At 41.0% G+C, this 21,839-nt stretch overlaps 1 protein-coding gene across 1 annotated transcript in view; it reads left to right on the forward strand.

The window, feature by feature from the left end:
- dacha (dachshund a) overlaps positions 1-21,839 on the forward strand; it is a 400,809-nt gene that overhangs the window by 319,448 nt on the left and 59,522 nt on the right. The window lies entirely within an intron of this gene.

Below are 21,839 nucleotides of genomic sequence, written 5' to 3' on the forward strand. Positions count from 1 at the left end.
GTTCGTGGAGATTAATATAAAACCCAGTGCAATATATTTGAAAACCTGTAGCGCTGATACCTTTGATGCTGGGGCAGTAAGATGACCTTAGATAATTGGAGTACCCTGTTTCTGAAGGTATAAGGCTTTAAGTGAACAGTTCATTTTGACTGGAATTAATTTAAATAGAAAATAATGGAGAATGTGTCTTTGTGGGGGAAACTTGGATTTGGTGAAATATAATTCATGATTCACATTGAAGTGAGTCCAAATCTACCAAAGTAAGTCAGGTAACAGAAGAAATCTGAACCAGGAGCTGCTTGTCATAGTAGAAATCCATCTGATACTGTGTAATAATGGGCTACAAATCTTTCAACAACATACTTTTCATATTCAAAGTATTAAACATGGGCATACTAGAAAGAAAAATAATGTGCCTTTGCTCGAATTACGTTTTAACTTTTATTAAAATTAACTAATTAATTAACTAGAAATTAGCTTAGTCAGTGGTGGAGTGTATCACTGTAGCGAGGTATCATATAATAAAGAGGACACCTCACCATGGTGCCTTTGCCAGCCCACATAGCAAGTCATCAGAAGGAGTACCAAGCGGAGGTGAAGTATTTTTCCCAGAAAGCAAGCCAGCCTCTGTTGCTCAGGTATTTTCTAGCACCAAGTCCAAGAATATGAAAAGAAACCTGTGAACAAGTTACCTACCACTTTTTGACTGAAGAATGCTGTGAAATATTGAGAAAGGAGATGTGTGGTGGGGGGGAGGGGGCAGCCTAAAAATGGAACGACTGGAAAAAGAAAACACTAAAGATTCTGAGAGGTTAAATCCTCAAAACATATGAATATTTGTACAGTAATATTGCACAGTGATATCTGCTTCATGCAAATTTTGAAGTTCGTTTATAAAACACATCTTATGTACTTTCATTTGGTTTTGAAGCTAAGGGTTTCCCTGTAGTAAACTTCCAATCCATCATTGTCAGGTAAAATTAGGTCTTTGGAGAGGAAAAAAACAGGTGCAAAACACTTGATATGGTCACTGACAGTGAAACAAGTGCTGTGGGTGTTGTTCAATGTGGGACATTTCCTGAGTTCTTCTAAACATTTTATCAGCTTTAAAAAAATTGAGAGATAAAAAGTGCACTTGAAGCGACAAGAGGATGTGACCTTGTCACAGATGCAAGGAAAGCAGAGAGGCCCCTGGCATAGTAAGGAAACACTGCACTGATTAATAGCTACTGTGTGCAAAGTGGATATAACATATGGAATTGATCAACACATTCGCCTTTAAATTACACACAAACACATCAGAAGCAATTTGAATCTGGCTATTAGACATTTTCTGCAGCCATATGCAATACATACTTTGAGATAAGAATATGAATTGTTTGGAATGCACCTGCAATCCGTACTGGTTAAATAAAGTACGGGACCCATGCCAAACTTTTAAGCTTTTCACTGTGACACAAATAGCCAGGATATCCGAGGGATGTGTTACATTTCTGTGTGCTAACTTGAATATTACAGCACAAGATTAAGAGTGGATTGTTTGAATAGCATCAAAAGACATTGGTCCCAATATTTACTGAGCGGTGTTTTCAGAGCTGGGGAGAGGGGCAGAAAGATACTTCCCAGTTTCGTGAAAGTCCTGCAGATGCCTTTAACTTTTTCTCCAGCCTCCCAGCCAGACAACCAAGACTGGAGAGAGAGCCTGCAGCAGAAGGATGCAACGGGGGAGCAGACAGGACAAGTGGTGGGAAAGAGACTGTGAGGTCAGGGCGATAGCAGTTGTAGTGAGGAGAAATTGCGGAAGTTGGTGAGATCACGGGGCAGTTTCTAAGATAACTTGTTGGACTGGAAGGAAATGCTCCTGCTCCTCCTGGCCCACAAGCAGTGCTGTAAAGGCACTCATCTCAGGGATATGGCCCATCTCCCCTCCTTTTATCTGTTCCCGAGACACAGGAAACCCAGCTGACAAGAGTTACAAAGACAAAGGATGTTAAATGGAGTCTCAAACTCTTCTTAAAAAGCATGACTGAGCCACCTCCTGGGAGTGGGTTAAAGTTACTCCCAATTACCTAATTATACCAAAAGTTAAAAACTTAGGGCTAATTTTCACCTTGGAGGTGGGAAACAGGTTTTGATATCAGATCAGAGACACACCTCTGGTGGGAAACTGAGTAAAGTTAAGATTTTCCTGTCGAAAAGCCCTTAATTGATATAGAGATGGCCTTTCTGTCCACTTAGAGCCAGTGGCGGTGGGAACAGAGCTGGGTCAGGTGAAGAGTACGACTCATTTAGTCACCCCAGGACAGCCATTACTGAAGCTGCTGGTTGCCTAATGGGAGAAATCTGCTGATTGTGCCAAAGTATTCTGCAGTACCATAGGTAAGTGAGATGCCACAGGAGAGCCGCAAGCCTGGCACCTGGGGCAGGGCAGCCCTTCACTTCATTGATGCTGACCTGGATTTAATGCTGGAGACCTTGAGGCTGAGGAAGGAGGTCTCTTCCCAAACGGTAGCAGGAGGAGGTAACCTCATCATGCAGCAAGGGCACCTCTCTGTTCAGCATCATCTCCCTTTGCCTCTTCCTCCTCTCATATCTCCTTCTTCAGCTCCTCGCCGGATGAACGATCTCCTACAGGACCTTATTGAGCTCAAGGTCCATACCTTTTGAGGGTCATGTTATGGAGAGTGCAGCAGACCACCACAACGACTGTCAGTATCAGAAGGGGCCACTGAACCAGTATAGGCATCAGAATGACATCCTCAGAAGCCTGATGGCCTTCTCAGTGGTTGTCCTAGTAAGGAGATGGTGTTGGCAGTATCACATCTGTGCCTCTGTCTGGGGCTCCCATAGACTGGTGAGTAGCCGTATCTTCAAAGGCTATACCTTGTCTCCTAAGATTCATTCATACATTTTGGGAGTTGGATTGAAGATCTGCGGCAGCCTGGACTATCGGAGACTGACTGAGCCATGGGCGCTGCCAGGAATGTGAGCACACGTGCAGGAGGCTCTGGTTGCGGTCCGAGCCAGGGGAACATTGAGGAAGTGGAAGTCCTTCCTGTTGATGAAACTAAGCAGGCACTTGCTGGGTGCCTAGATAGCCATATAGATGGTGGCAATACCCAAGGCCCTCTGTCCCTGCTAGGTCAAATATGCCATATGATGAATATAATGTCCAGCCCTGACAAAGAGGGCATCAGTGACCAGCAATGTGCAGTCCATTGTGAGATGTCATCAAGGTCTGCAGCTGATCTTTGGAATGAGTCAGAAGCGAAGGAGTTCAAGGTCACAGTGACGTTGACATACACTGACAGGGTATGGCGACCAGTGCTGCGAGGTGTGAGGCCTTCAGCAAAGATGACACAGATGTCAGTGTCATTCCTTCCCCCTCCTCCTAAAGTGAAATTCTAAGCATAGGAACCCAGATGAGAGATGGAGGAAGTAAATGCACAACTGCTTTCTATTATAATTATGCCACTGAACCTCAGGACACTGGGCTTGACCATACAGTGTGCAAGCTAAGATCTCAAATTGAAACGCTTCTAGACCATGACATTCAATAAAATAAATTGAAACATGAATTATAAATTCCATTAATATCAAGCAGAACACCAGCTGGTCAAAAGGTCCGTTAGGAAAATAGTGCTGACCTTAAAGGCAAAAGAAAGTTGCACATTCTTCTGGGTGTGGGTGATCAGTCAGATATCATGGTCCACGTTGGTGTCAATGACTTAAATAGGAAAGGGGATGAGGTCCTGAAAGTAAATTTCAGGGAACTAGGAAGGAGATTGATGAGCAGGACCTCTAAAGCAGTAATCTCAGGATGACTCCCAGTCCCACATGCAAGTGACTATAGAAATAGGGGAATAGAGCGATTGAACACGTGGCTGGAAAGCTGGTGTAAGAGGGAGGGCATTAGATTTCTAAGGCATTGGGACTGGTTCTGGGGAAGGTGGAACCTGGACAAGCTGGACAGTCTACACCTGACACCTGAACAGGACCGGGACAAATATCATTGCAGGGAGATTTACTAGTGCTGTTGGTGTGTGTGTGTCTGTGGGGGGGGGGTGCGGTTGCTGGGAACCTGAGGGCAAATTGGTGGTGGGGGCTAATCAAACTAGATTGGCAGGGGCTAGGAACCTGAGGGCAACTTCAGAGCAGGGAGTGGGAGATGGAGAATTAGTGAGTGACTCTGAAAGATAGAAGAAGCACAGGTTAAAAAGTGTACAGCATAGGAATTTGGGAGTGTTAAAAGGTGTATATGTAAATGCAAGGAGCATAGCAAATAAAGCCAATGAGCTGAGGATGCAGATAGATACAATGCAGCATTAAATCATTGCTATAATGCAGACGGCTTAAAGAGGGGCAAAAATGGCAGCTCAACTGTGGACATAGAGCTTTCAGGCAGGATAGAGAGAGGGATAAAAATGGTGGGGGGTGTAGCATTATTGGTTAAAGAAACAATTACAGCAGTGAGGAAGGATGATATATTAAATGAAGCATCAAAAGAGGCCATATGGGTTGAACTCAGAAATAAAAGAAGTGCAGCCTTTGCTAAGAGTGTGATATAAACCCCCAAATAGTGGAAGAGAGTTACAAGAACAAATATGTAGGCAAATATCTGAGTGCAAAAACAATAGGGCAGTAATAGTTGGAGACGTCAACTAGCCTGATATCAATTGGGATACAGACAGTGTGAAGGGCACAACATTTTTTGAACTGGATTCAAGAAAACCTTTTCAGCCAGCACGTAACAAGCCCAATGGGAGGGGGTGCAATTTTAGATTTAGGGTGGGATCGCCTCAGGTTTGCAAGCAGTGCGGTGGTGGATAAGAAAAACTACATTTTACCCGCTGGCCGCAATGGCGGCTCTTCACAACATATTGTCCCAAACCCGCTGCGTTAATTATACATTCCTGGGATACATGCTGTTTCGATGGTGGGTGGGCTCCAATTTGCCTGCCGTGCCATCATCTCTCCATTTCATCATGCCAGGCACCACATTTAAATTGCAGCCGTGCTCAGTGCTTCCAGCCAAGGACTGCAGCAAAGAAGACATGGCCCTGAAAGGCCAGAACACTGCCCTCTGGATGTCGTGGAGGCCCGCTGTGATGTTCTCCGCCCCTGCTCTGGCCACAGGAGGGGCAGCAACATTACTACTCCAGCTTGGTAGGTGATGGCAGTGGTGATCAGTGTCAATGCTGCACAGAAGAGGTTGGCCATCCAATACAGATAAAGAATGAATGACCTCATCTGTGCAGACAGGGTATGGCAACCATCTCATCACTCTAAACTCATATGCTGAAGTCCATCGCACATTCACTGGCATCTCACTCACTGCCAACTCAAGGGATATCACCACCCATTCTTACACACATACCCTCATATGTCCATCTGGCTTCACCTCCTCTGGAGACTGCCTCCTCGGCTCATCATCTTGAGGCCACTTGCACAGATCTACATGTGCCCCCACACACACCCTGGGTTACCCTCCTTCCCCAGTACAGCCCTCATGTGTTTGTATTTCTCATGTGTCGGTGCAGGCTTGATGGGCTGAAGGGCTCTTCTGCCCTGAGAGATTCTGTGAAGCAAGGTAGGCAAACAAACCTTGAAGTCCCAAGTCAATTGCAGACTGCCAAGTGCACGCCTTATTTATGCTGTTGTGAAACATGTTGGCATGTTTTCCCATTGATGCGGGTGGATAATTAGCCGGGGGTGGGGGTAGATGATTCTGGCGGGCTGGCCTAATAATGATATGCAGATGTATTACAATGAGGTTCCCAAAGTCAGATGATGGAAAATGTGGCCCGCCATGGGTGGACTGAGCACATGATCGCAAACTGATCATGCCATATTGTCTGCTCATGCCATCGAACATGCTCGACGCCAGCAGGCACAGAAAATCCCGGCCTTAGTCTTAGGAAATGAAGATGGGAAAGTGGATAAACTACCGGTAGGGGACCAATTTGGAGATAGTGACCATAATACAGTTAGACTTAACGTCATTATAGAAAAAGCCTAAATTGGGGGAAGACAAACTTTACAAAGCTGAGAGGTGAACCGGCGAAAGTAGGCTGGATACAGCTACTAAAAGGGAAAACAGTGTCAAATCAATGGGAGTTATTCAAAATCAAGATTCTGTAGGCGCCGTGTAGACATGTTCCCACAAAGAAAAAGGGTGGTACTGCCAAATCTAGAGACCCCTGGTTATCCAGAAGCATACAGGGCATGATAAAACAGTAAAAGAGAGCTTATGACAGTCCCTAAAAGCTTAATACTGTAGAACGCCTAGAGGAGTATAGAAAGTACAGCGGTGAAGTAAAAAAGGAAATAAGGAAAGCAAAGAGAGGAAATGAAAAATTATTGGCAGGTAAAATCAAAGAAAACCCAAAGATGTTTTACCAGTGTATTAAGATCAAGAGGATAAGTAAGGAGAGGGCAGGGCCTATCAGAGATGTACATGGTAACTTGTGGGTTGATGCTGAAGATGTGGGCAGGCTTCTCAATGAGTACTTTATTTCTGTCTTCACTAAGGAGAGGGATGATGCAGACATTCTAGATTCTAGTTAAAGAGGAAGAGTGCAAAATATTAGATACAATAAACATAATGAGAGGGAAAGTACTGGAGGGATTGGCATCCTTGAAGGTGGATAAATCACAGGGGGGACCAGATAGATTGTATCCCATATGTGTGTTAAAGGAAGCCAGGGAAGAAATAGTGGTGCTCTGAGGATCATTTTCCAATCCTCACTAGATACAGGCGAGGTACCGGAGGATTGGTGGTCTGCAAATGTTGTACCAATATTTAAAAAGGGTGCAGGGATAGGCCAGAAAATTATAGGCCAGTCAGTCTGACTTCGGTGGTGGGCAAATTATTGGAATCAATTCTGAGAGACAGGGTAAGCTGTCAATTAGAAAGGCATGGATTGATCAGGGATAGGGAGCATGGTTTTGTTGGGGGAAGATTGTGTCTTACTAGCCTAATAGAATTTTTTGAGAAAGCAACAAGGAGGATTGATGAGGGTAATGCAGTAGATGTTGTCTGCACGGACTATAGTAAGGCCTTCGACAAGGTCCCACATGGCAGACTGGTCAGAAAAGTGAGATCCCATGGGATACAGGGGAAGGTGGCGAGTTGAATCCAAAATTAGCTCAGTGACAGGAAACAAAGGGTAATGGTCAATGGATGTTTTGCAAATGGAAAGTGGTTTCCAGTGGCATTCCACAGGGCTCAGTGTTGGGGCCCTTGTTGTTTGTTGTATAATTTAATGATTTGGACTTAAGTGTGGGAGGCATGATTGAGAAATTTGTAGATGATACAAAAATTGGCCATGTAGTTGATAGTGAAGAGGATAGTTGTTGTCTCCAGAATATCATCAATGGTTTGATTGAGTGGACAGAAAAGTGGTAAATGGAATTAAATCCAGAGAAGTGTGAGGTTATGCATTTTGGGAGGGCAAACAAAGCAAGGGAATACTCAATATTGAGAGGGGTTGGGGAAATGAGAAACCTTGGAGTGCATGTCTATAGTTTCCTGAAGATGGCAGGACAGGTGGATAAGATGGTAAAGAAAGCATATGGAATGCTTTCCTTTATTGAATGAGGTATTGAATACAAAAGCAGGGATGTAATGCTGGAACTGTAAAAAAAAATGCTGGTTAGGCCACAGCTGGAATTACAGTTGTGTACAGTTCTGGTCACCACATCACAGGAAGGACATTATTTTTCTGCAGAGGAGGTTTACAAGAATGTTGCCAGGACTTGAAAATTGCAGTTATAAAGAAAGATTGGATAGGCGAGGGTTGTTTTCCTTAGAACAGAGGAGGCTGTTGGGTGACCTAATTGAGGTGTATAAAATTATGAGAAGCCTAGATAGGGTAGACAGGAAAGGTCTGTTTCCCCTAGCTGGGGGGTTAATTACCAGGCGCATGGATTTAAGGTGATTGGTGGAAGGATTGGGGGGGGACACGAGGAAAAACTTTTTCACCCAGAGGGTGATGGGCATCTGGAATTCACTTCCTGAATTGGTGGTTGAGGCTGAAATGCTCAACTCATTTAAAAGATACCTGGATCTGCACCTACAGTGTTATAACCTACAAGGCTATGGACCAGGTGCTGGAAAGTGGGATTAAATATTAGTGGCTAGCTTCTTTTTTTCTCTTTTTATGGCTGGCGCAGACACGATGGGCTGGATGGCTTCTTTCTGCATCATAACTTTTCTATGGTTCTATATCAAGAGATCAGTATTCAATAAGCTAAAAACATGCAGACAGCTTGTTGGTAAATTTATTTGTTTTCAGTCAAAAGTCACAATCTCATGGAAGCCAACAATCCAATGGAACCTGTTACCCAGCTTCCCCCACCCCCCAAAGGCACAAATACCACACAAGTTCTACAAAAACTTATTGGTTGCTTGTGGGGATAGGTTAACCAGATTTCCAACTTCTGTTTTTAAATTTGCTCTCGGGATGTGAGCATCGCTGACAAGGCAAGCATTTTGTGCCCATTCTTAATTGCCATGAGCACTGCCACCTTATGGAATGCTGCCATCTGTGTGGTGTAGGTGCTGCTATAGAGGGCTGAGGTGGTGATGAATGTTTGACCAGTTAACACTCCAGTATTGACTTTAGATTGATGGCTGCACTTGGGAGCAATGGAGGTGTGTCACACGCAGCTTTATTCTATTCTTGCAGAAGGAGAAAGAAAACTTACTCTCAAAGATGAAATGGGGCCAGTATATGTTGACACGATACTATTTTGATATCACAGCTGACAGGTTGGATATTCAGTCAGCAGAACAATTCTGATCAGATTTCTCTATTGCATAGCTATTCTCATGATCGATAAAATGGGCAAAGCATAAATGATGATTTACAGTGGAAACATCTTCTGCATTCAAAGTTCAGTGCAAACAAATCTCTCAGTTGACGTTTTTAAGTAATTTAACCTTTATTTCACTGTGATGGAGTAGATCATGTAGGAAAGTTTACTAAACCAAAGCAGTATCATTTCTAATAAGCAGATTGACTTAGAAATCAATTTCATGTTTCAGATTTTTGAGACAAGGTTGAAAATGTTTCTAATGCTCATATTTGATGCCTGCCAATTAAGCATATCACTGTTCCATCTTTTTGTTTTACTATTTGCTTTCATCTTATGGAAATAGTGACTTTCTTTTTCCCTCTCCAAGATCTTGCTCTGGCTAGCAACCAAACTCGTCTTACAGCCAGTTTCTGCAGCTTTTAACACTGAAAGCTGGTTCTAATGCACCAAAACAGTAATGCTTGACTGGACTGTTGAAAAATGCTAATTTCAACCAGAACTAATGCTTAACAGTTACTGCTATTTGGAGCAGTTTATTGCAAAGATTAATGACAGCCCTGTGGCTAGTCTGAGCTCACATGCTTCATTTTATATAAATAAAAGGACAAATTCCATGTTTTAATATCAACAAGCTGCTGAGTAAATCTTTGTTTTAAATCCACATGCTCAGAAAATACGGTTAAAAAAAGGTGTAAGTGTACTTCAACACAAACACAACTCAATTAAGTGATTTTTTTTGTGTTTCAAGTGTAGTAGCACACGCACTTGTTTCACCACATTACGAAGGGTCTTGAAAACCATGCAACTTCTGCATTACTGCAATATATGTATTTTTTATTCAAAAAGATATGACTTTGTTTTATTTCCTAAAATACTCAGGTAATTCAATACTTTTTGTTGTTAATACCCCAACTAAAACAGGTTGATATTACAATAAGGGTTGCTAATCTGCCAAATAATAAAAAAAATTGTCAAAGTTGATTGGTGCAGATTGCATTTTTGTTTGGAAAAGAGACTCTGTGACCCTGAAAGTCCAGCAAGTGGTTGAACCATACAGCTAAAGATGATTCAAGGTTCAATGCCTGACTATATTGAATTAGTTGATCTGCTCTATATTCTTTAAGCCAAAGATGGAAGCTAAGAGAGGATTGGATAGATGCAATGCCTTCTGCCCTAGCTTCTGTCTTAGCTTGTAAAAGGAACGATAAGCATTTGGGTGAGACATTGGAAGATGCTTGATGCCCGGCAAACTATTGCAGTATAAGGAGCCAACTCCTGCAGGAGGAGAAAAAAAACCTCAGGATTGGATATCTGCCTACAAACTGTTTTGACTCTATATTTTATACTAGCACTCCATGGGGCTTTCCACAGGCTGAGATAGGATGGCACAATACCACATAACTTCTTGGAACACCAGGCTGCTTTCTATTAAATGCCACACAGTTTTCCCCTTTATTCATAGATGCATGAGGAGAAAATTCCACCCAGTGTTTCTTCCAATATAACTAATTAATCTCCTGCAGACTACAGCTGCTATGCTTTCATTATTCACAGAGCTTTTTTGAAATCTTTTCAATTTATGAGAAATTTTTATTGGAAAAGAATTAAAAATGTAAAAGCAAAATTGTTGAACGGCCATATCTTCATGGCTTAGTGTATCACAAAAGCAGGCAGGCATTTGACATTGGTTACATTTAAATTCAACAGGCCCTCTTGTGGGAAATTATTAATGCCAGTTTCCTTCTTAACTAGTTTGAATCTGGTTAACAAAATAGATTAAACTATTACACAAATTCATGTTTATGGGGCTGGGCCACGTTTGTCCCGACAATGGATTTGTTGACATCTGGGACCAAATCCAGCAACAGCGACTCATTCTGGAATTTCCTGACACCTGGTGTATTGCTGGAGCCAGAAAACCTAATGACTCATGGCCATCCCAAACAAAATCTAACCATTACATTGAAGTGACTAATTTCACAATTTACCATTGTGCAAAGAACAACAGCCATGTTCCATTAATGAATCCAAAGGATTTGTTTATTTACTCATTTAGAATGATGGCAGATGGCCAAATATTCATATCTGGCTAAATAGAAAACAAAACATTTTGTGGTGTTTTAAGTGGATAATTCATGAAATTTCCATTAAAGCAAACCCTGTGAATGAACTAACTGTTCAGAAGGTGTGATTGAAACTGGTTCAGTAGTGATTTTCAAAATGGAATTGGATCACTACTTACAAACAGGAACAATGTCCATTGCTATGAAACTGATTACGAGCTCCCTCAAAGAGCTAGCACAAGCACAATGGGCTGAATAACCTCCTGTGCACTCTCTCTTTCAAGTAATCAATTCAGATACTGCGGTTCACCTCAGCAACCATGAGAGAGTGTTTGACAGAGAAGGGACATCAGCAGCAGATAGGATTGGGCTCCAAACCATGTAGCCCATCAACAAACACCTTCGGAGTTCACACCAGAATGAGCAGCAGGGTAGGTACAGCCCTCCAGTTCCTCGCCTGTGGTACCATATTTCAATAAGGTAAAAAATAAATCAGTGTTCCAAGCACAGAGTATCTGCTCCACAAGTGAAAATTGTGGATGATACATATTGCACAGGTTAATTTAGCAATTTTATTGTGGAGGGGAATGATTTGCACACATTCCTAAATGGGCATAAATTTAAACAAGGTAAAATGTGTGCATTAAATAGAAAATGGGTTATATTTGAAAGTTGCATTCATTCGCTGTCCCAGCATGGCAGATCAGTCTATAGCTGTTTAGGAATTTTGTTTGTTTGACAGTCGTGTTAATTTGGGGATATTTTCATTCAGATGCCTTGTAAATGTTGTGTAAAATCCTATCCTCAAAAAATTTGCAACAATTTTCTCCCAGTAGCACACTCTTATTTTGCAGGTACATCTTGTAAAGCTCTGACTTCTTCCCATTAATTATTTATTTGTCAGTCACTATTTATTAGTCTAGTTGTTTTGTTGAAACATACATCAGACAGACAAATCTCCAGACAGATCAGCATCAGTTAAGTATAAAATATATTCAGGTATTAACATGGGTTTTAGTGTGACAGTCTTAAAACATCAAGCATGCTTAGTCCTAACACGTTTATGAAGTATTTCACCGGGAATAAGATCCTGTATTAAGCAGTTATTGGACACCTCAGTAGTTACATACTATGTGATAACAGCATCACATACAGACACAGCAACCACAGTCCGTTAACTTTCAGCAGAAACCACCCATATATAAAATTACCTGGATTCAAGTACTGGTTCAGGGCCATTTTTCTTGTCAATTTAATATTCATCTACATTTAACGATTAGTTGTGATGATGGCTGATGTCATTGCTTGTAGAGTATTATCTTAACACCTTGGTAACGAGTCTTATTTCCCCTCTGTAAAGATGGAATTTTGAAAAATATTTTTGGGAATACGGTGGTATTCTGTAAAGAAGTGTGTGTGTGTGTGTGTGTTTTCATAGGTAAACAGGGAAAGGTTATTACATTTTATTTGACCCAAAAGTGGAGGCAATAGGAAGACATGAAAGATTTTTATATTTTGGAAAAATTGACTTCGAAGAGGTGCTTGGAATGATGGAGCCTAAGATCAAAGGGGAAAAGGATATTTCCTTTCCTAAGGAAAGATATTTAGTTGTGTTGTCTTCACTGTGTGGGGAAGATGGCCTGAGACCAGCTCTGTCCTGAGAAAACTTGTGAATTTGAAGCAGCCATCCAGTTTCAGGCCAAAAGTCTTTGCTTTCTGAAAGCAGTCTGTTTCTGAACTTGCTTCAGTTCCACAGCAGAGTGGAAGAGAGTGAGGAGTCGTGTGGTATACTTTATTTAATGTAGCAGCAGTTTTTGCCTTGGGTAATATTACTGGATTTTTATCTAAAATCTATAAGGGAGCTATTGCCAAGTACTTTACTTGTGTGTTCTGACCAAGTGAGTTTTTGGGGGCTGTTTTCTAAGACTGTTTTAACTATGTAATTTTAATCTTGTGTGCTTAAGATTTTTTTTCTTTTTGTTAAAAATCTTCTAATTTTAAAATCCCAGAAGTGTCACTGGGATTCTATATTTCTGTGATCATGAGTTTTCTCCTCGTTTTCAAAATACAAAAAAAAGTTATGATCAGTAAGACAATTTTCTCTCTGGGATTTGGTTTGCCCAAAGCCTGATCCACTTTGCAACACTGCCAGAGATGAATTTCTACCCCCAGTACTACAATTAAATATAATTAAGAGTGTAGAAAAAGAAATGTAAAAGCTGAATTACTTTGTGCATTTTAAAATGGACCAGATAGATCATTCAATTTGTACTTATTATTTAACTCCAGCCAAGGTTATTTTGTATTTTGCTTATGTATTATTTAAAGAAAATTGCATGACTTGTTAAATTATATAATTGTTGGCCTTGTTCAGCTTTTGTTTACATCAAATAGCAGAACTGAATTAATTTATCTCTTAATATAGGGAATGGTACACAGCACCAACAAACACTGGGCTACTGCAGAACTAGCTTTATTGACCCAACATACCTACAGTGCATATGCTTTGTTTACAGGCAAATAGAAAACTATTAGATTATATTATCATGACTCAGCAAACAAAGCTAAACCAGAGTATTGCTTTTTCTATTTTAATGGATTGTAATATCAGATGCTAAATGTTTAACTTACTAATGGACCAATAGAATATTCACAGGTGCACAGGTGGTGCTTGGGGTGGAAAATTATGTTACGTGAAATTCAATTAGAAGGTCTACTTTATGCTTTTGAAAGAGGTGACTACTGAACAATACTGTCATATGAAAAGGATGATAGTCATGAGTAACAGAGTTCCAAATAACTACAGATGCAGAAAACTAACTAGATAACCTTCCCGGATACTAACCCAAACCAATAATCTCTTGCATTAATAGGTGTCATGGTTCCAGATTGGGGTTTGCTCCCTACTTTGCCAAACTTTTCTCTTAGTCGAAGAAAAAACACCTTTTTGGAAACTATTTTAACAGAAAGGCTTTCATTATAATTTATGTTAAGTGACAGAGGAGTCCCAGTATGGAAAACATGCATAGTTGTTTGGGGAAAATTAGAAGAAATATGGAATAAGTGAAGTGTATGGCATTCTATGAATTCCTTATTCCAGCATCTGTTGCTGTAACTGTATTTCAATTCATAAAATATTTACAAGTAATAAATGGAAAAGTTGGGGTTATACATTCCAGGATCTTAAGTATCATAGTCGAGGTACTAAACTTGCCAAATCACCTAAACTTTAACAGATGACATTTATTCACGTTATTGGCTGGTTTGAACATCTTTCCTGGACGATTGGATTATGTCCGTGTAATTTATAACCAAAGACTTTGGATGTAGTCAAGTTTATGAGATCAAGGAGTTGCTGGTTGTCCGAGAAGTTTTGTTTATGGCAGGGCAACAGTTCGAATAGTTTAGCATTCTGGCTGTTACTTGCTCAGTTGAATTTGATCAATTTTTAGTCAAGCAAGCTGTTCAACAAAGTGCCATGCAGAAGTGAAATTTCATTTTGATGTCATTAAGGAAAACTGCTATGGTACCACAAACCCTGCTGAAATGATGCTCCTAGATTGTTGGAATAACCCATCTTATTTCCCCAGGTTGTTATGTAGGGGGTTTAGCTGCAAGCTGAAGAAAAGAACGGCTCGCTTAACAAGGAGGGGAAGTGGATTCATTGCCCATTGCTGTGAGAGAGTTAGGGTGTTGTGGTGGCCATACGACACACCCAAGCCATGCATTAAGGCTCTAACTGGGAATGCCACGACTCTAGGTTAATAGCTGTAGGTTACCACATTGTACACAGCCTATAGCAGCATAGGATTCCCAAGTGATTCAAAGCTCTTGTTCATGTCATTAACTGCACATTCAATTACATGAAACATCTCAATCAGAGGGGATTGAAAATTGTTAACTACAGCTACTAAACTATATCAACTACCCACTAAAATCAGAAGTTAAAATATGCTCATTTATTTCAATTATTTTTAAACTTTTATGTTTGCAGAGATGGTGTTGCAAATACTGACGGATTCAGTCCTAACTTCCAAAATGCCATTTTTCCAAATTAGTCATCCAAAAGGAAAACAATTATATTTCAAAAAGTATAGCAACAGATAACTTGGATTTCACTTGTGCTGAAACTATGCCAAAATTTAGGCCAGTGTCTAATATTTCATATGGAGCACATTTTATTATGCTGCAAGGCAAACTGTGTGCAAATGGCACTAACAGGCACAACTTCTGCCTTGGCACCTTGTTCTCAGAGCTTTTGCCTCTGCTGTTCCTCTTCCATGATTGGCTAGAACAGGGGTACATCCATCAGGAAGGCCACACCAGCTGCTTAATGCTTCTGAATTTGTGAGGAGAGAAGTGGGTGCAACAGGGGTCCTAACAATTTCAGTATATAACTTCAGTATATAATTTCAGTAAAATATAGATCAAGCCTTGGTTAAAAAACATTTACACAAATCATGAAGTATTAACCAGAAGTTTCAGTTATGCTGATATTCGGTGACCTCCAGCTGTGCTGCACTTAAAATTCCTGAGCATAAATCTATGTAAGCGCATCATTTGCATAAACCTGGGACACTCATGCAAACTGATCTTTTGTAGGGGTTTCTGCTGCATAAACATATGGCAGAGGGTTCTGGCAGATGTATCTCATAAGTGACACAAAAGATCAAGGAAATTCCATCACAACGTATTCCCCCCCACCCCGTCGCGGTTACAAATTAAGTACATCTGAACTCCCTCCAAAAGTCAAAATGAGACCCTGCTTTTATGCTGAATGACTCCAAAAAATCTACAATTGTGCTGATTCATTACTACAATGACCTTCTTTCAGCTCCAACACATGGCCCACCTCTGCACCAACTCTCCTCTTTTGCTGCCGAAACCCTCATTCACTCCATTTATTATCCTGAGGCCCAGATCTCCATTACAGCCCATATCCCACATCTCTATTATGCCGCTACAGGGTTTCAGCGGCTCCCTGTCCCAGCAAATTAAATCATCCTTGCCTTTCAAATGCTTTCATGAACTTCAACAGCATAGATCGGCTTCCTCTTGTACTTCCCAGTACACACTCTGTACTCTCATTGTTCTAACATTGGTTCCCCTCCTGCCATCTTTTATCCCACTATTTTGGCCACTATGCATCCATCCCTTCTAGAATTTATCCTCTCTAGAATTTCCACCTAGTCACCTCCTACACTACTTTCCGAAGTTTGTGTAACGCCCTTCTGTTCATTTCCCTCCTCAGCCTCTCTTCACCTCCTGCTCAGTGTGTACACTTTGTTTACTGCCCTGTAAAGTACTTTGAGATATTTGAAGTCTCCAATTAGATGACCAAATTTATCGTAGTCTCTTTGGTAAGACAGTTGGGAAATGTTACTACAGTCACCCCACAGTTAAGGTGCTTTTGCTCTGCGGTTATGAGCATGATGAGTGCTATAGAATTGCACGTTGCTGTAATAACTCAACAAATCTGACTTCACAAGTTCCAGAAGGATGGAAACACCTGTGGTAAAGCCCATGATTTATTCAGAAAACACTTTGAAGAAGAAATATTCTGTAGCTCCATTCTAATTATCAGACCTATTATTTAGTATTCATTCTTATAGCTTGTTTGGAATGTGTGAAAAAAAAGCTACAAATAGATCATTCAGTTGTTGAAGTGTCAATGTGGAGAACCCTACATTGTTATTGCTGGAGGTTCCCTCAAAATAAAATGAATTATCAATCATTTGCCACACAAAAAGTGCTTTTTCAACTTGTTCTTACATCTGTAACAGCCATTCTGAGATTTAATCATGTATCTTACTCATTGAATGTACAGCTTTTTCCGTCTATCCATTTGTCTTACAGCCCTAAATGTCTGTGTACATTACAGATCTCAGCTTAGCAACATACTTACCAGTGTGGATTTATCACATGTGATTAAGTTCAAAATTGGAACTGTTTATAAACATCATAAATCTTTATCGGATAGTTTTTCTTCCCCATATAGTCTTAAAACAGATAAAAGCAAAATACTGCGGATGCTGGAAATCGGAAACAAAAACAAAAATAGCTGGAAAAACTCAGCAGGTCTGACAGCATCTGTGGAGAGGAAGACAGAGTTAACGTTTGGAGTCCATATAGCTCTTCGTCAGTCTTAAAACAGATTGGTCAATAAACTCCAAGCATTACCCCAAAATGTGCATAAATAGCACCTTTTAACCCTTGGATACAATGATAAGTTTCCTTACTTGTTTTAGATTCCATGTCAGGCCTTGTAGCTGTAATGAGAGAGGGGGGTTATGACTTTGAATCCCAGTGCGACCAAGATTGGAGCTCAGCCACTCTAATTGGCAAAGACGGGAGATTTGATGGAGTTCTCAGAGACTAAAAGAAAGAACTAGATAAGGAGGATTTCCTGCTCACAACCACAGCTCATGGAGAACCTAAGTTCTCTGGGATTTCATGGCCTCAAGGAACATGGTTAAGACCCTTAGAGACAATCAGTCCTGGTTGGATACAAACCTAGGCCCCAAATGGTGTGTGCTAACTTGTTACACTGCCCAGTTTTAAAATGATGGAACTGTTTCTGGAAATGGTATAGAGTTTGAAGGCTACAATCTTTTCTTTTTGATAGGTTTACAATTTAATCACCACCAGCAACACGTTTATATTATTCTGATTATTTTCTGGTTTACTGCAGAGTGACATTGCAAGAAACAGTTTTCTCCTTTGTAATAAATTGTTTGTAAAGTATAAAGGAGGAAACAGGTGCGTTGTAAAATAGTGATTTCTGAAAACCAGAGACGTAGAAGTAATTTTCTTCAAATAAGTAACCAATATTCAATAACAACAATAATTTCTATTTATTTATATAGTGCCTGTGTCACAATGAAATGTCCCAAGGCGCTTCACAGGAGCATTATAAAACAAAGTATGACACACACATAAGGACATATTGGCCAGATTTTCACTACGGAAGTGGGTAGCTCAGGTTGAGTAGCTTGAATGATAGGATCTTCACTCTGAAATTGCTTCTCGGGGCGACAGGCCCAATTCTGAGTGGCCAAGTGTGAAGGCAGATTGTTTAAAAGCCCTTTCTCAGTTCTCTGGGATTTGATCCCAGTTGTGTTGTGGCATTTTAGGCCCTCTAGCCCTCCTCCTCCCACTTGTCCTCTCTCCCCCACTAACTCACCATGACAACTACATGCTAACTCGTGCCCATTCCAATGGCCCCTTATAGCCCCCATGAAAGCTCATGGCAACTTAGGGTCTTTCCATTCACCTACCCTTTAAGCCCCTGATAGTTCCCATGCCAATTATGGACCTTCCATGCCCATTCACTCAATGAACACTAGGTACAGAACCAATGAACCATATAGCAGACAAGCATTGAGACATTGACAAATGAAATTACTGAAAGAACCACTTATTATAACCACTTAAAGATGTCAATCATGCAAAGTCAAGAGTTCTCTCCAGTTGTCAAAACAGAACCCCCTGACATAATCCTTTTATGAGTCTGGGATCCTAGCCAAGTGTGCATTGAGAAATGAATAAGAGGTCAAACATGACATCAATGTTGTGAACATACTGGCTTAATCTCAGAGAAGCAAGGGGTTGGTAACTAGAGAATACAGTTTGGAGCAGGGCCTGTAAAAATGGCTTCAGTTTCCCAATATTTAATTGAAGGAAATTTCTGTTCATCCAATATTATGTGTTGGATAAGCAGTCTGAGAATTTAGCAACAGTGGAGTAGTTGAGGGGGACAGTGGTGAGGTAGAGCTGGGTTTGTCAGTGCGCATGTGAAAACTAATGCAGTGCCTTCTGACGATGTCGCCGAGGGACGGCATGTAGATGAGAAATAGGAGGGAGCCCAAGGATAAATCCTTGGGGACACCAGAGGTACTGGTGGCAGGAAAAAAAGTCATTGTCAGTGATTCTCTGGCTATGCTTAGACAAATAAGAATGGAACTACATGAGAGCAGTCCCACCTAGCTGGATGACAGTGGAGAGGTGTTGGAGGAGGATGGTGTGGTCACCCATGTCAAAGGCTGCAGTCAGGTCGAGAAGGATGAGGAGGGAAAGTATACCTTTTCACAGTCACATAGGATGTCATTTGTCAACAAGTGGAGAAAGATTTGACCTGCATACACAGTGGTTAGAGGTTTTGCTCATCTTGATTATATTAATTTCACTATTTGTATATTTGATCCAACATATCAAATTTGTTTAAATTCTGAATACCTTGATGTTTCTTAAATGGTTGGAGGGAGTCAATTATTTTAGAAATAACCAAATACTAACTCACATTAAAGGAGTGATATCAAGCAGATGGTATATCAGAAGCATTACCCTTGAACCTAGGTCACCACCAAACCGACACTTAATCAGAAAGAAGTGCCACAACTAGTGAAAAAATGTGTAGAGCAAGATTGCAATCTACCCAATCACCTTTCAGATATAAGTGGTTAGCCAAACCATCTACAATTCTATAACCATCATTTGGAACTTTGGTCCTTGTATGACAAGAGTACATCATAGATGACTATTCAAATTGAAATATTGTTTAGCACACTACTATTCAGGGTGTCAGAGTTGGTTATAGTAAGGTTTCCATACACAATTCAGGTAAATCCTATTGAATAGCAATAGTTCTAAATATTTTGTGGCAAAAGTATCCAAACATATTTCAATTGATATTTCTTTTATCAAGGTATGAGATGTTATAATTGGAGAATGTTGTTTTTTTTTTAAAACATTGTCAGTATTGAGCATGGTTGAAAATGGGTGATGTAGAATAAAGCTTCTTTTATACTCAATCCACATCAAACACAAAAGACCAAATCAACTGCAATGTGATATCTCTCACAACCAACTAAATAGAAACTATGAGGATGTCTAACAGTTATTACGAATTACAGGCAAGCTTGTGCTATGGCTCCACATCCCTAGGGAATCAGGTTCATTTGAACATATGAATTAGGAGCAGGAGTAGGTCACTCGGCCCTTCAAGCCTGCTCCGCCATTCAATGAAACTATGGCTGATCTGATTCTAACCTCAACTCCACATTCCACCCTACCCCCGATAGCCTTTCACCACTTTTCTTATCAAGAACGTATCTACCTCTGTGTTAAAAAATATTCAAAGTCTCTCTTCCTCAAAGGCAGTGAAAGCAGAGTGCCAAAGACTCTCAGCCCTCAGAGAAAAAAATTCTCTCGTCTCTGTCCTAAATGGGCGACCCCTTATTTTTAAACAGCAGCCCCTAGCATTAGATTCTTCCACAAGAGGAAACATCCTCTCCACATTCAGGTTCAGACCACCCAGATTCATGTTGGAACCCTCACAGCCAGCAACAACAAAGACTATCATCCCATCAGTCTAGGCTAGAATTCAATAAGTGATAAGGCAATGTTGAAAACAAAAATAAAAATACCTGGAAAAACTCAGCAGGTCTGACAGCATCTACGGAGAGGAACACAGTTAATGTTTCGAGTCTGTATGACTCTTCAACAGAGTCATACGGACTCGAAACATTAACTGTGTTCCTCTCTGCAGATGCTGTCAGACCTGCTGAGTTTTTCCAGGTATTTTTATTTTTGTTTTGGATTTCCAGCATCCGCAGTTTTTTTGCTTTTATCTTAAGGTAATGTTGAAATTGGGTGAGTGCAAGGCAGGAGCTCAACTTTGCGAATCCTTACCACTTAATTGAGGACAAAAATATAAATGAGCAGAAGCATTTCAGACTTCAAAATACTAGAGAAAGACATGTTCCTAACCAATGTCTACAATTTAAAGTCCTTTTCAATCAAGCAGCTAACATAAACCAGGTATGATTTTTGTTTAAACTCTTCTAATCGTGCGCACTGTTGTCAAAGGAGATGAATAGTATCAATTAGACTGTTATTGACAAGCATTGGAGCAGTATAATGATCAGATGAAAACAAGGTGGGCATAAGATTCAAAGCCTTAGTGCTGCTGGAGTTACTGAAGCCAAGAGCCCTCCCGGGGATGTGCACTGCACTGGCATCTGCTTCCAGTGCAGCATCTCAAGAGGGGCCTTTACACAGATGCCCCCTGCAAGTAGCAGAAGCAAGTGAATTGATGCTATTATGTGTCACACTGCCCTACCAGCTGATGTGATGCCCAGAAATTTGGACTGCTCGGGTCCATTCCACAAATTTGCACATCACTCACAAAATATCAAGCAATTAGCTGCAAGGTGGGCCCTACATTAACATTACTTAAACAGACAGGCACCCAGCTTGTGCTATTGTAAAGTGTTTGAAAGTGCTCTGAAGTGTTTTTAGGGGTGTTGTGGTGAATTCCTGACTTTGGCAAGGAGAGTTGTTGCTTCCTTGCAAGGAGGGCAGAGGATTTGGTGACCTGTCCACACAAAGGCTGCATCATGTATGGGGGCTGCATTTCCGGTTCCTCTGTGTCTAAGGTAAGACAGGGAAATGGAGCAGAGACTGTGGAGAGGGCAAGGTCTACACAATGCCCCCAGCCCAGTTAGGGCTGGATTCTTCCTTGTACCTTGACAGTGGCAGGAGGCTGACTAGCAGGTTAGCCAATGCAGTCAGCATCTCAATGTGTATCCTCATCAACGTTCTCCTTTATGCTGCCTATCAAGGTCCTCATTGGAGCCCCATATAGCAGAACTTGTCTGCTACTTTACTCTCTAGTGAGTTGGCACACAATCTTTCCTGTCCTCCTAACCCGACTTCAGCCCACTGATGTCCAGTGACTCATCATGTATTGATCCCATTTCTATGCCAGCCTTTAATATACATGCAGTACCTGTATCTGAGCTGGTGGCTGCAAGAGTCTGATCAAGTAATGAAACCTTGTCATTAGTGCTGCTGCTCTCTCTCCTCTTCCTGGGACTGCTGCAGCTGGGCTAGTGGTAGTACTTGGGTGTTTGAAAGCAGAAAATCAGAGAGGGAAGATTGGGGCGAGGGAAGTGG

This window comes from Carcharodon carcharias, chromosome 9 (genome assembly GCF_017639515.1).
Source record: "Carcharodon carcharias isolate sCarCar2 chromosome 9, sCarCar2.pri, whole genome shotgun sequence".
Lineage (NCBI taxonomy): Eukaryota > Metazoa > Chordata > Chondrichthyes > Lamniformes > Lamnidae > Carcharodon > Carcharodon carcharias.